At 38.6% G+C, this 11508-nt stretch overlaps 1 non-coding gene across 1 annotated transcript; it reads right to left on the bottom strand.

The window, feature by feature from the left end:
* Positions 1–2770: 2770 nt before the first annotated feature.
* On the bottom strand, positions 2771–2843 carry TRNAR-ACG (transfer RNA arginine (anticodon ACG)). The gene has a single exon. It is a non-coding gene; the product is annotated as a tRNA-Arg (tRNA).
* Positions 2844–11508: the final 8665 nt, after the last annotated feature.

Below are 11508 nucleotides of genomic sequence, written 5' to 3' on the forward strand. Positions count from 1 at the left end.
GACTGGTGGGGACCGGGATAACCCCCGCCGGTCCATAGGGGGGGGAACGGTGGCTCGAGCTTTGCAGCGCTGTTTGTTTAGGCCGCGGGAGACCGGCCGTCTCCCCCGCTGCCGTCATGCTTGTAGGCCGCAATATCGTGTAGGTTGGTACCGGAGCAGAAGGCCACTTGTGTGGTATCATCTCGCAGGGCTCGGTATGCTCTATCGCTCGACAGCCTCTATACAATGGGTCACCGCCTCTGTTCAGCAGGATTCGGCTTTAGGCAAAGTTAGATGCGGGAGCAGCAGTTACATGCGTCCGCTCCGTTCCGCTGTCAGGCCCCGCCCCCCATAATAAAACTTTGTACAGGAATAGCACACACCAAATTTACAAAATACACATGAGAAGTTCTTTGTTATAAGTTTGTGTGCGAAAACCCCCAAAAAACACAATTTTACTCCAATATTTAGCAGAGGTTGGCGGTAAAATGGCTACGTAGAAAGTGTCAAAACAACCTTAGGTAAATAGCCTGTGGTGTCTACTTTATATAAATATATACTTTTGTGTGGCAATTTTGTTTTCTTTTATGGCTATTAGGCTTACAAGACAAACATACCAAATTCTAAAATCGCTCCACATAAAAAGTTTATTTTACTCCTTGTGCTTTGTGACCTGTAACTACCAAAAAAAACTGAAAATCCCAGACACATTATATATTCTGTAATTCAGAACAACTAAATGAATTTATTTTTAATTACTTTCCTTAACCTGCACTAATTATGTACACATTATTATTGCAAAAACTGTAAAAAAAAACACAAAAATTCATTTTTTTGCATATTTCTGTATTTTTTTTTATAATAAATAAGCATTTATATATACATGTGTTACATCAAATTAAAGCCCTTTCTGTCCTTTAAAAACTGTATATAATATGTGTCGGTGCAATAAATTAGTAAAATGCAAATTGCAGTTGAACGCAAATAGCAAAAAATGCAAAAAATGCCGTTGTCATTAAGTGAAAGACAAGCTTCTGAAGCTCTGTCCTTAAGGGGTTAACCTCTACCACTTCAGCTGGAAGGCTGTTCCATGCATCCACTACCCTCTCAGTAAAGTAATACTTCCTGATATTATTTTTAAACCTTTGTCCCTCTAATTTAAGACTATGTCCTCTTGTGGTAGTTTTTCTTCTTTTAAATATAGTCTCTTCCTTTACTGTGTTGATTCCCTTTATGTATTTAAATGTTTCTATCATAACCCCCCTGTCTCGTCTTTCCTCCAAGCTATACATGTTAAGATCCTTTAACCTTTCCTGGTAAGTTTTATCCTGCAATCCATGAACCAGTTTAGTAGCCCTTCTCTGAACTCTCTCTAAGGTATCAATATCCTTCTGGAGATACGGTCTCCAGTATTGCGTACAATACTCCAAGTGAGGTCTCACCAGTGTTCTGTACAATGGCATGAGCACTTCCCTCTTTCTACTGCTAATACCTCTCCCTATACAACCAAGCATTCTACTAGCATTTCCTGCTGCTCTATTACATTGTCTGCCTACCTTTAAGTCATCAGAAATAATCACCCCTAAATCCCTTTCCTCAGATGTTGAGGTTAGGACTCTATCAAATATTCTGTACTCTGCCCTTGGGTTTTTACGTCCAAGATGCATTATCTTGCACTTATCCACATTAAATGTCAGTTGCCAGTTTTCTAGTTTACCTAAATCATTAGCCATTTGGCTTATCCCTCCTGGAACATCAACCCTGTTACATATCTTGGTATCATCAGCAAAAAGACATACCTTACCATCACGACCTTCTGCAATATCACTGATAAAAATATTAAAGAGAATGGGTCCAAGTACAGATCCCTGAGGTACCCCACTGGTGACAAGCCCAAGCTTCGAATATTCTCCATTGACTACACAACCCTCTGTTGCCTGTCACTCAGCCACTGCCTCACCCATTCAACAATATTGGAATCCAAACTTAAAGATTGCAGTTTATTGATAACAAAGGTACTCTGGCCTCAGTCTGACTGTCTGTCTGTCTGTCTGTTCTATTATTTATCAAATCCAGCTAATCTATCTCAAAGGAGCCATAATTTGTTTTTCAAAGGTTATCATAAAAACACCAGTCTTGGCCGAACAAGAATATAAATTCCAGACTGCAACGTGAAATACGGACAGATACACACCCAGTGGCCTGAGATGTTTTTATGTGATGCAGCATTGGAAAAAAATTCTAAATATGTTCTTGGTGGTTACATGAATGTATCACTGGATGATTTCTGGATTATGCATTATAAATTACACATTCAGACTGAGGTAAGCCTATCCCATCAGCTGTCATTGAATTTAAATTCCTATCTCTTTTTTTTTTTAGTTTTTACTCTTCGTTGTAAATGTGCTTCAAAGGTGGAGTTTGTTCTAAATCATGAAGGATGTTTAAAGGATGGACGCCACTAAATAAAAATTATTTTGTGACCAAGTCCTAGTATGGAGATAAACAAAATAGATTATCTATAGCTATTTTGCTTGTTTCCTGACCACAGTGTTTTGAAGTGGTCATGGTACAAGTTGTAAGTCCACCTCTGGTGGCCTTCATTATAGCCTGTCATTCCAGGCTTACTATATTGATTTATTTTATGCACAAACGTTCATGTGCTGCTACAGGAAGCTGTGCACCAATGGCAAACCATTGTAAAGTTTCCAAGTTTCAAAAATGATTTGTATATATATTTTTTTTTAAACTGTAAAAAAAACACACACCAAAAAAAAAAAAAAAAAAACAGCGAGCCAGGTAGGAGTCGAACCTACAATCTTCTGATCCGTAGTCAGACGCGTTATCCATTGCGCCACTGGCCCCATTTTGGTTAGTTAAGAAACACATCAGGGATTTTTTTGAAAGAATATATATATATATATTTTTAACTAGTAATTAACCCCTTAACGCCGTTACGACATACCATGCCGTCCCGCATTAAATGGGCTTTAAAGCCGTTGCGACGGCATGGTACGTCGTAACGGCTTGCAGCCCCAGGAGGTGAGGTGTACTCACCTCCGCCGCGATCCTCTTCTGGGGGGCTGCCTGAGAGCCCAGGCAGCCCCCCTCCGCAAATGAGTCCCCCGGGGGCCATGTGATCGCTCTCAAAGAGCGATCACATGGCCCCCTATAGCTGGCTATGGATCTGCCAGCAGGGGGACTGTCTGAAATATCAGACAGCCCCCCTGCTGGTGGGAAAGTAAAAAAAAAAAAATATTAAACAAGTGTAAAAATAAATTAAATATATATAATATATATAATATATATATATATATATATACATATTATATATATGTAACGTCATACAAAGTGTATTTTAATATTAATATAAGTATTGACGTTACATATATATAATATGTATATATAATATATGTATAATAGATGTACATATATATATATTATATATAAATACGTATAATTAAAATAATAAATAAAATAATAAAATAAATAAAATATTGAAACAAAATTTAATATAAATTATATATGCATATGTAATTTCATTCTAACTGTATTTTGTTATTAATATACAGGGAGTGCAGAATTATTAGGCAAGTTGTATTTTTGAGGATTAATTTTATTATTGAACAACAACCATGTTTTCAATGAACCCAAAAAACTCATTAATATCAAAGCTGAATATTTTTGGAAGTAGTTTTTAGTTTGTTTTTAGTTATAGCTATTTTAGGGGGATATCTGTGTGTGCAGGTGACTATTACTGTGCATAATTATTAGGCAACTTAACAAAAAACAAATATATACCCATTTCAATTATTTATTTTTACCAGTGAAACCAATATAACATCTCAACATTCACAAATATACATTTCTGACATTCAAAAACATAACAAAAACAAATCAGTGACCAATATAGCCACCTTTCTTTGCAAGGACACTCAAAAGCCTGCCATCCATGGATTCTGTCAGTGTTTTGATCTGTTCACCATCAACATTGAGTGCAGCAGCAACCACAGCCTCCCAGACACTGTTCAGAGAGGTGTACTGTTTTCCCTCCTTGTAAATCTCACATTTGATGATGGACCACAGGTTCTCAATGGGGTTCAGATCAGGTGAACAAGGAGGCCATGTCATTAGATTTTCTTCTTTTATACCCTTTCTTGCCAGCCACGCTGTGGAGTACTTGGACGCGTGTGATGGAGCATTGTCCTGCATGAAAATCATGTTTTCTTGAAGGATGCAGACTTCTTCCTGTACCACTGCTTGAAGAAGGTGTCTTCCAGAAACTGGCAGTAGGACTGGGAGTTGAGCTTGACTCCATCCTCAACCCGAAAAGGCCCCATAAGCTCATCTTTGATGATTCCAGCCCAAACCAGTACTCCACCTCCACCTTGCTGGCATCTGAGTCGGACTGGAGCTCTCTGCCCTTTACCAATCCATCCATCTGGCCCATCAAGACTCACTCTCATTTCATCAGTCCATAAAACCTTAGAAAAATCAGTCTTGAGATATTTCTTGGCCCAGTCTTGACATTTAAGCTTGTGTGTCTTGTTCAGTGGTGGTCGTCTTTCAGCCTTTCTTACCTTGGCCATGTCTCTGAGTATTGCACACCTTGTGCTTTTGGGCACTCCAGTGATGTTGCAGCTCTGAAATATGGCCAAACTGGTGGCAAGTGGCATCCTGGCAGCTGCACGCTTGACTTTTCTCAGTTCATGGGCAGTTATTTTGCGCCTTGGTTTCTCCACACGCTTCTTGCGACCCTGTTAACTATTTTGAATGAAACGCTTGATTGTTCGATGATCACGCTTCAGAAGCTTTGCAATTTTAAGAGTGCTGCATCCCTCTGCAAGATATCTCACTATTTTTGACTTTTCTGAGCCTGTCAAGTCCTTCTTTTGACCCATTTTGCCAAAGGAAAGGAAGTTGCCTAATAATTATGCACACCTGATATAGGGTGTTGATGTCATTAGACCACACCCCTTCTCATTACAGAGATGCACATCACCTAATATGCTTAATTGGTAGTAGGCTTTCGAGCCTATACAGCTTGGAGTAAGACAACATGCATAAAGAGGATGATGTGGTCAAAATACTAATTTGCCTAATAATTCTGCACTCCCTGTATATCGGTAACAAAATACACTTAGAATGACATTCTATATATATCTATCTATATATAAAATACAAATAACCGCAAATATATATATATATAGATAAATACATATAATTACATAAAAGATTACATTAGTATACACGTAGAATTTAAATACCTATAAATGCATATATATTAAAATTCTACGTGTATATTTAAATAATCTTTTAACGTAATTATGTGATTTGATTAATTAAAATGTGATTGACATGCCTGACAACACAGGGAGAAAGTGCAGAGAATTTAATTCACAAGCACTATATTTGACCCTGTAACTCTCCAAGACACCATAAAACCTGTACATAGGGGGTACTGTTTTACTCGGGAGACTTCGCTGAACTCAAATATTAGTGTTTCAAACTGGTAGATTGTATTACAACGATGATATTTTAAGTAAAAGTGACGTTTTCCGCATTTTTTACAAGCGAACTGCACTTTTATGGTCTATATTATTGTTGTAATATGTTTTACTGTTTTAAAACACTAATATTTGTGTTTAGTGAAGTCTCACGAGAATAACAGTACCCCCCATGTACAGGTTTTATGGTGTTTTGGAAAGTTAGAGAGTCACATATAAGGCTTGCATTTCATTTTTTTCACATTGAAATTTGCCAGATTGGTTATGTTGCCTTTGAGAGCGTATGGTAGCCCAGGAATGAGAATTACCCCCATGATTGCATGCCATTTGCAAAAGTAGACAACCCAAGGTATTGCAAGTGGGGTATGTCCAGTCTTTCTTAGTAGCCACTTAGTCACAAACACTGGCCAAATATTTGTTTTTTGCTTTTTTCACACAAAAACAAATATGAACGCTAACTTTGGCCACTGTTTGTGACTAAGTGGCTACTATAAAAGACTAAACATACCCCACTTTCAATACCTTGGCTTGTCTACTTTTTCAAATGCTATGCCATTATGGGGGTAATTCTCATTCCTGGCTACCACACCGTCTCAAAGGTAACATTACTAATCTGGTAAATTTCAATTTGAAAATGGAATGTTCTATATTTAACCCTGTAACTTTCCAAAACAACATAAAACCTGTTAATGGGGGGTACTGTTGTACTCGTGACACATCGCTGATCGCTGACAAATATGTGCATTTCTTTGCAGTAAAACCTAACAGTAATATGACATTCACAGTTAAAATGTCAGACGGAAATGCAAATTTTAAAAAAAATCTTATTTTCTCACATTTTTTTTAAATTTTAATCATAATAAATTATGTTCCATATATGAATAGTTAATGATAAATTAAAGCCCTGTTTCTCCTGAACACAATGATATATAATAAGTGTGGGTGCATATAATTTGAAAGAGGGGAACTACGGGTGAACAGATATATAGCGCAAATTCCAGTTTTTGTTTACGTTTTGTTTTGATCAGAACGTGCACTATTGACTCCGTCCTGAAGGGGTTAAGCAGCCCAGTTTTACTATTTTTTTTTCATGTTTTTCCCCATACCTCCCTCAAATTCTCTCTAGCCCTACACCTCTACTCATGATATTTGATTCTCTTAAGTGAGCTTAATTTCTCTTCCAAACTTCATTTTAACTCTGATTCTATAACCTGTAGTCGTGGTGATGGAGTAACCCTATAAAATTCACCAGCGACTCGGGGGCGGAGCCTAGCATCCAAACGGAGCGGTTGTGCTGTACCTCGGCTCCTGCTACATTTTGCATTCTTCGGGGATAATCCCCCCAAAAAACAGCATAGCCGCACACAAGACAGCTCCTAGCATGTCGGGGACACCCGGGGGTATCACCCGATACCAAACTCAAGCTTATAACCCCCCGGAAACCAAATCAAGCACCCAGAGGCCTACCGGAGATCGGGCAGCGGGGAGACGGCCGCTCCCCAGGCTGACTGACCTGGAAAAGGACCCCTATAAAGAAGCATCTCCTACCCCCCCCCCCTGGACCGATGGGGGATATCTCGGTCCAATTCAAGCGACGGGAATAGTTACCGCGAGCACACCGTGTCACTCCACACGCTGCAAAATCAGGGCAGCCAAACGCATGGCGCACCCAAGATGGCGGCGGGGAGAAAACCACACGGATCTAGACGCCTAGCTGAGATCGAGGATCACAGCGACATCCAACAGCGCATAGACGCAGCTTTCGCCAGATTCTGGTACAAACTAAGGCAAAAGTTACAAGCATCAAAGGCTAACAAGCTACCCCAGCCCAGAACCAACCGAACACATAGTGAGCGGAAACAGGCGAGACCACAAACGCAGCCAGGCCGCAAGACTGGACCGGCGAACGCGGGGACGAAGCGCTCAACTCCGGGCACAGCAACTAACCCCAAGACGCCTGAACAAACAAGCAGCCCACCGAGGCCGGGTGCCGGGAGGAAAGCTCCCCCACAGCATCGACCACCCTGCAGGAGGAACGCCCGCCGCTGGCGGCGACAGAAAATCGGCTCCACCTGCACCCGTTTTGGGAATGCCTCGACCTCGCAGAGCCATCGAGCCAGTGGTCAGACGATGCCACCCTCAAAGTGGGCCTGGGGCTGGAGGGGTGCCTCGCCCTGCAGTGGCCGCTCCGACTCTTGCACCTACCTTTCCACTCCTGAGACCAACCTGCCACGTACCGGCAAGGGCTGAGCGGGACTGATAAATGGACACACAGTACTGGTTAACTTTCTTTTTATTTTTCCCTTTACTTTCTCTCTATGCCTTATCTGTGCCTGATAATGCGATATGCCTTTACTCACTACCTTCTAAACGCTACCCTTCTCGCAGCCAACGCTATACTCACAATGTAAACCATGCATATTGTCTCACATCTTGCCTCAGGTATATAAGCATGCCCTCACTCACTTAACTCACTCGTGTACCCACACTCAGATAGACATGTAATCTTGTATAGGATAAAAGTCAATCTTAGTTATGGTTTAAGTCTAGCACAATATGCAACCACTTATTACCAGCCTAGCCAGACAAGAGATAGTATAGAATTAACCTAATGTATACTACATTGTAAAACCGTTTTATATTTCACCAGCAGGACACGTTTATTAAGCTCAGTTTCTCTATTATTGTTTACTTTAATCTTTTATTTTTTTGCTGATTATGCGCTACGAACACAAGCCTGTCTAGCCTAACATTTGTAATCTTACTTAATATTGTTAAACAGCCTGCTATTTTCATTTTAAAACAAACATGTGCAGACCTCTCATGCCACTGCTGATCCTATGTTTAACCATTCATGCACGCTGTTGTGGCGTACGTTTATGCTTTGTAATCACCTGCACGACAAAAATAAAGAATTCAAAAAAAAAAAAAATTCACCAGCGACTCAAAGAGTGGATCGATAAAATATTTCTAATATTTGAAATAGCATATCTTTCCCTACTGTGTATGTAGTGATGTAAATGACTAATTCTTCCTTTTTTTCTATTTTGGTAATCTCAGCAGAGTTAAACTAGATTTAAAGTGACTGTTAGATAGTCATCCATACTATAGCTATACTGAAGATCTGATCAATATAAGTTGATGGTTTAAGACACTTACCTGACCTGAGATTGGACCAATGACACTTACCTGACCTGAGATTGAAGAGACTAAAACGTATGGTGTAGATATTGGAAACCATAAGAGTGGGCAGTACATCAGAGTTAAGAAAGTGTCACGCTGACTCTAGAAGTGTTAACTAATAGAACTTATGTTTAAACCAGGGCTAGTCAACCTTGTAATACCTACTGTCCATTTATGTATCTTTTTTGATGGTAACATTTTCTTACCGCCCACTGGTGCCACATTGACTCAATTTTTTAGCGCTAGTGTAACAATTTTTTTAAATTTTTTTTGAAAGGAGAGTTTTTAAAAAAAATAAAAAATTCTTACATTTATCTTTTTATTTCTACTTTATACGTGTTTATACATATATAATTTAAATTTAATGAATTTCCGCATTCCCCAAAGATGCAGCACCTACTAGCAAGGGAGCTGCTTAAATTTAAGTAAAAGAAAACATTAAATGGAAAAAAAATAAAAATAATTTTTTTTTTCTTTTTTCTAATTTTTCTTCTTTTTTCTCCTTTAACTTTCTTCCCTTTTCTCCTTCCTTATTGCAATCACCAACAGGAAGGCTGAACTAGGTAGCCCACTTTATTATTAGCCAACGACAAAAAATAACTTGATTTAACTTCTAAATGGTGAAGAATTGAGCAATGAGACCTCAGGTGCATGACCTATACACCAAAAACTGTTCCATTAAGCTAAAGTTCTTTTGGTCACTCTAGTGTCCCTTTAATTTAGGCACCAATAGATGGGCAATATGGTACATAAACAACATATGGTTACATATTACTGTACAAGAATAGAAAATCAACAGATAAAGTGTATCTTATCCGTGTTTGGAAGCTACTTGTTCTAGTTTTAACAATCTCTCGGGACCAGAAATATTATGTAAACGTAAATTATTGACAAATAGAAAAACATATTTTCGTGTGCCCACCTCAATCAAAATAATGACACAAACCAAAATATTCCTTTGACTCAGTGAGTAAAATCATAAATCTGCAAATATTAGCAACCCTTGTTTACGGTATTTGAAGTAGCATTTAGAATAGGTGTGGTGTAAATACAGAGCTTAGGAAGCTGGGGAAGTGAGTAATGTTCACTGGTGAAGCAATTTCTTATATTATTTTTGTATTTCCTAAAGATTATTTCATTTTCTAGCAAAAACAAAAAACAAGTAAAATAAAAAGAGGACCCTTGAATGTCAGAGTGTCCGGTTAAAAGATAAGCGAAATGTCTCTAATTGTCATTTGGTACATTTTGATCAATGAAACCCTAAAACAATGAACTGAAAATTTGCTTAAAATTGTTTTGTAGGTGTTGAAAACTGACGTTTTTAGTTTCAATATTCATACAGATTTATACTGGAGAAATTGTAAATATATTACAATATTTATATAAATAAATAACCCTTTAGTTTCAGAGTTATGGTGAATATGAATAGAAATGATCACTTAAGTTAGGGAAACTCTATCAGGGTTAACTAGAGGGATAATTCAAATGTGAAATACTTTATATTTTACGCCCCTATGGACTGCGGTTAAACAAATTATCCATTATTTATTTTAATTTTTTTATTATAAAGGACTCCTCAAGTTGCCCAGACCACTTCATTTCGAAGAAGTGGTTTGGGTGCAGAGACATTGATGCAGGCTTTGTTGGAGGCTGCAGCGAAGGACTCTCCACGCTGAAAATGAGGTAAGTAAAGTAGACTCATGCTGTAAAAGTTCTAATTTTTGGGACTATAAATTCATTTTAAGCAATTCCCCATAGACCCCTGTCATTCCCATGCCACGTAAGAGCCACTGTGTGTCTAGCAGACACCTTGACATTCTATTTAACGTTGCTTAAAGCTTCCAAATTATTGTTCTGTTCTTCAGGGATATTGTTGGTTACTATAGTTAGTAGGCACATTTATTTACCGTATATACTCGAGTATAAGACGAGTTTTTCAGCAACTTACATTGCCATAATACAGACCAGGACCGCCAGGCTCATTTCAAGCCCGGCGGTCCTGTTGGGGGCTGGCAGCAAGCTCTTACTTACCTTCACAGCAGCTCCTGTCAGCTCCCTTCTCCTCCACGCCGGTCCGTGCAGCTCCTCTGTCAGCTCCACTGTAAGTCTCGCGAGAGCCGCGAGAGACCACAAGACTTATAGTGGGAGCTGACAGAGGAGCTGCACGGACCGCAGGTGAGAGAAGGGAGCTGACAGGAGCTGCAGGAGAGGTAAGTAAATGCTTTCTGCCAGCCCCCTTCCTACAGCCCATCCACTGGACCACCAGGGAATAAGAGCCCCCCTCCCTGGCCAGCTAACAAGCAGGGAGGGGGGACGAAAAAAAATACAATTGTAAATAATAATAAAATTAAATATTCATAATATTTAACCCCTTAAGGACAGAGCTTCAGAAGCTTGACTTACGCTTAATGACACAAGCAATTTTTGCATTTTCTTGCTGTTTGCGTTCAACTGCAATTTGCACCTCTCTCATTTATTGCACCGACACATATTATATACTGTTTTTTAAAGGACAGAAAGGGCTTTAATTTGATATAACATATAAATATATAAATGCTTACTTATTATAAAAAAAATACAGAAAAATGCAAAAAAAATGAAAAATATTGTTTTTTTTTACAGTTTTTGCAATCATAATGTGTGCATAATTAGTGCAGGTTAAGGAAAGTAATTAAAAATAAATTCATTTATTTGTTCTGATTTACAGAATATATAATGTGTCTGGGATTTTAAGTTTTTTTTGGTAGTTACAGGTCACAAAGCACAAGGAGTAAAATAAAATTTTAATATGGAGCGATTTTAGAATTTGGTATGTTTGTCTTGTAAGCCTAATAGCCAT

Source organism: Pelobates fuscus, chromosome 9 (genome assembly GCF_036172605.1).
Source record: "Pelobates fuscus isolate aPelFus1 chromosome 9, aPelFus1.pri, whole genome shotgun sequence".
In the NCBI taxonomy this organism is placed as follows: Eukaryota; Metazoa; Chordata; class Amphibia; order Anura; family Pelobatidae; genus Pelobates; species Pelobates fuscus.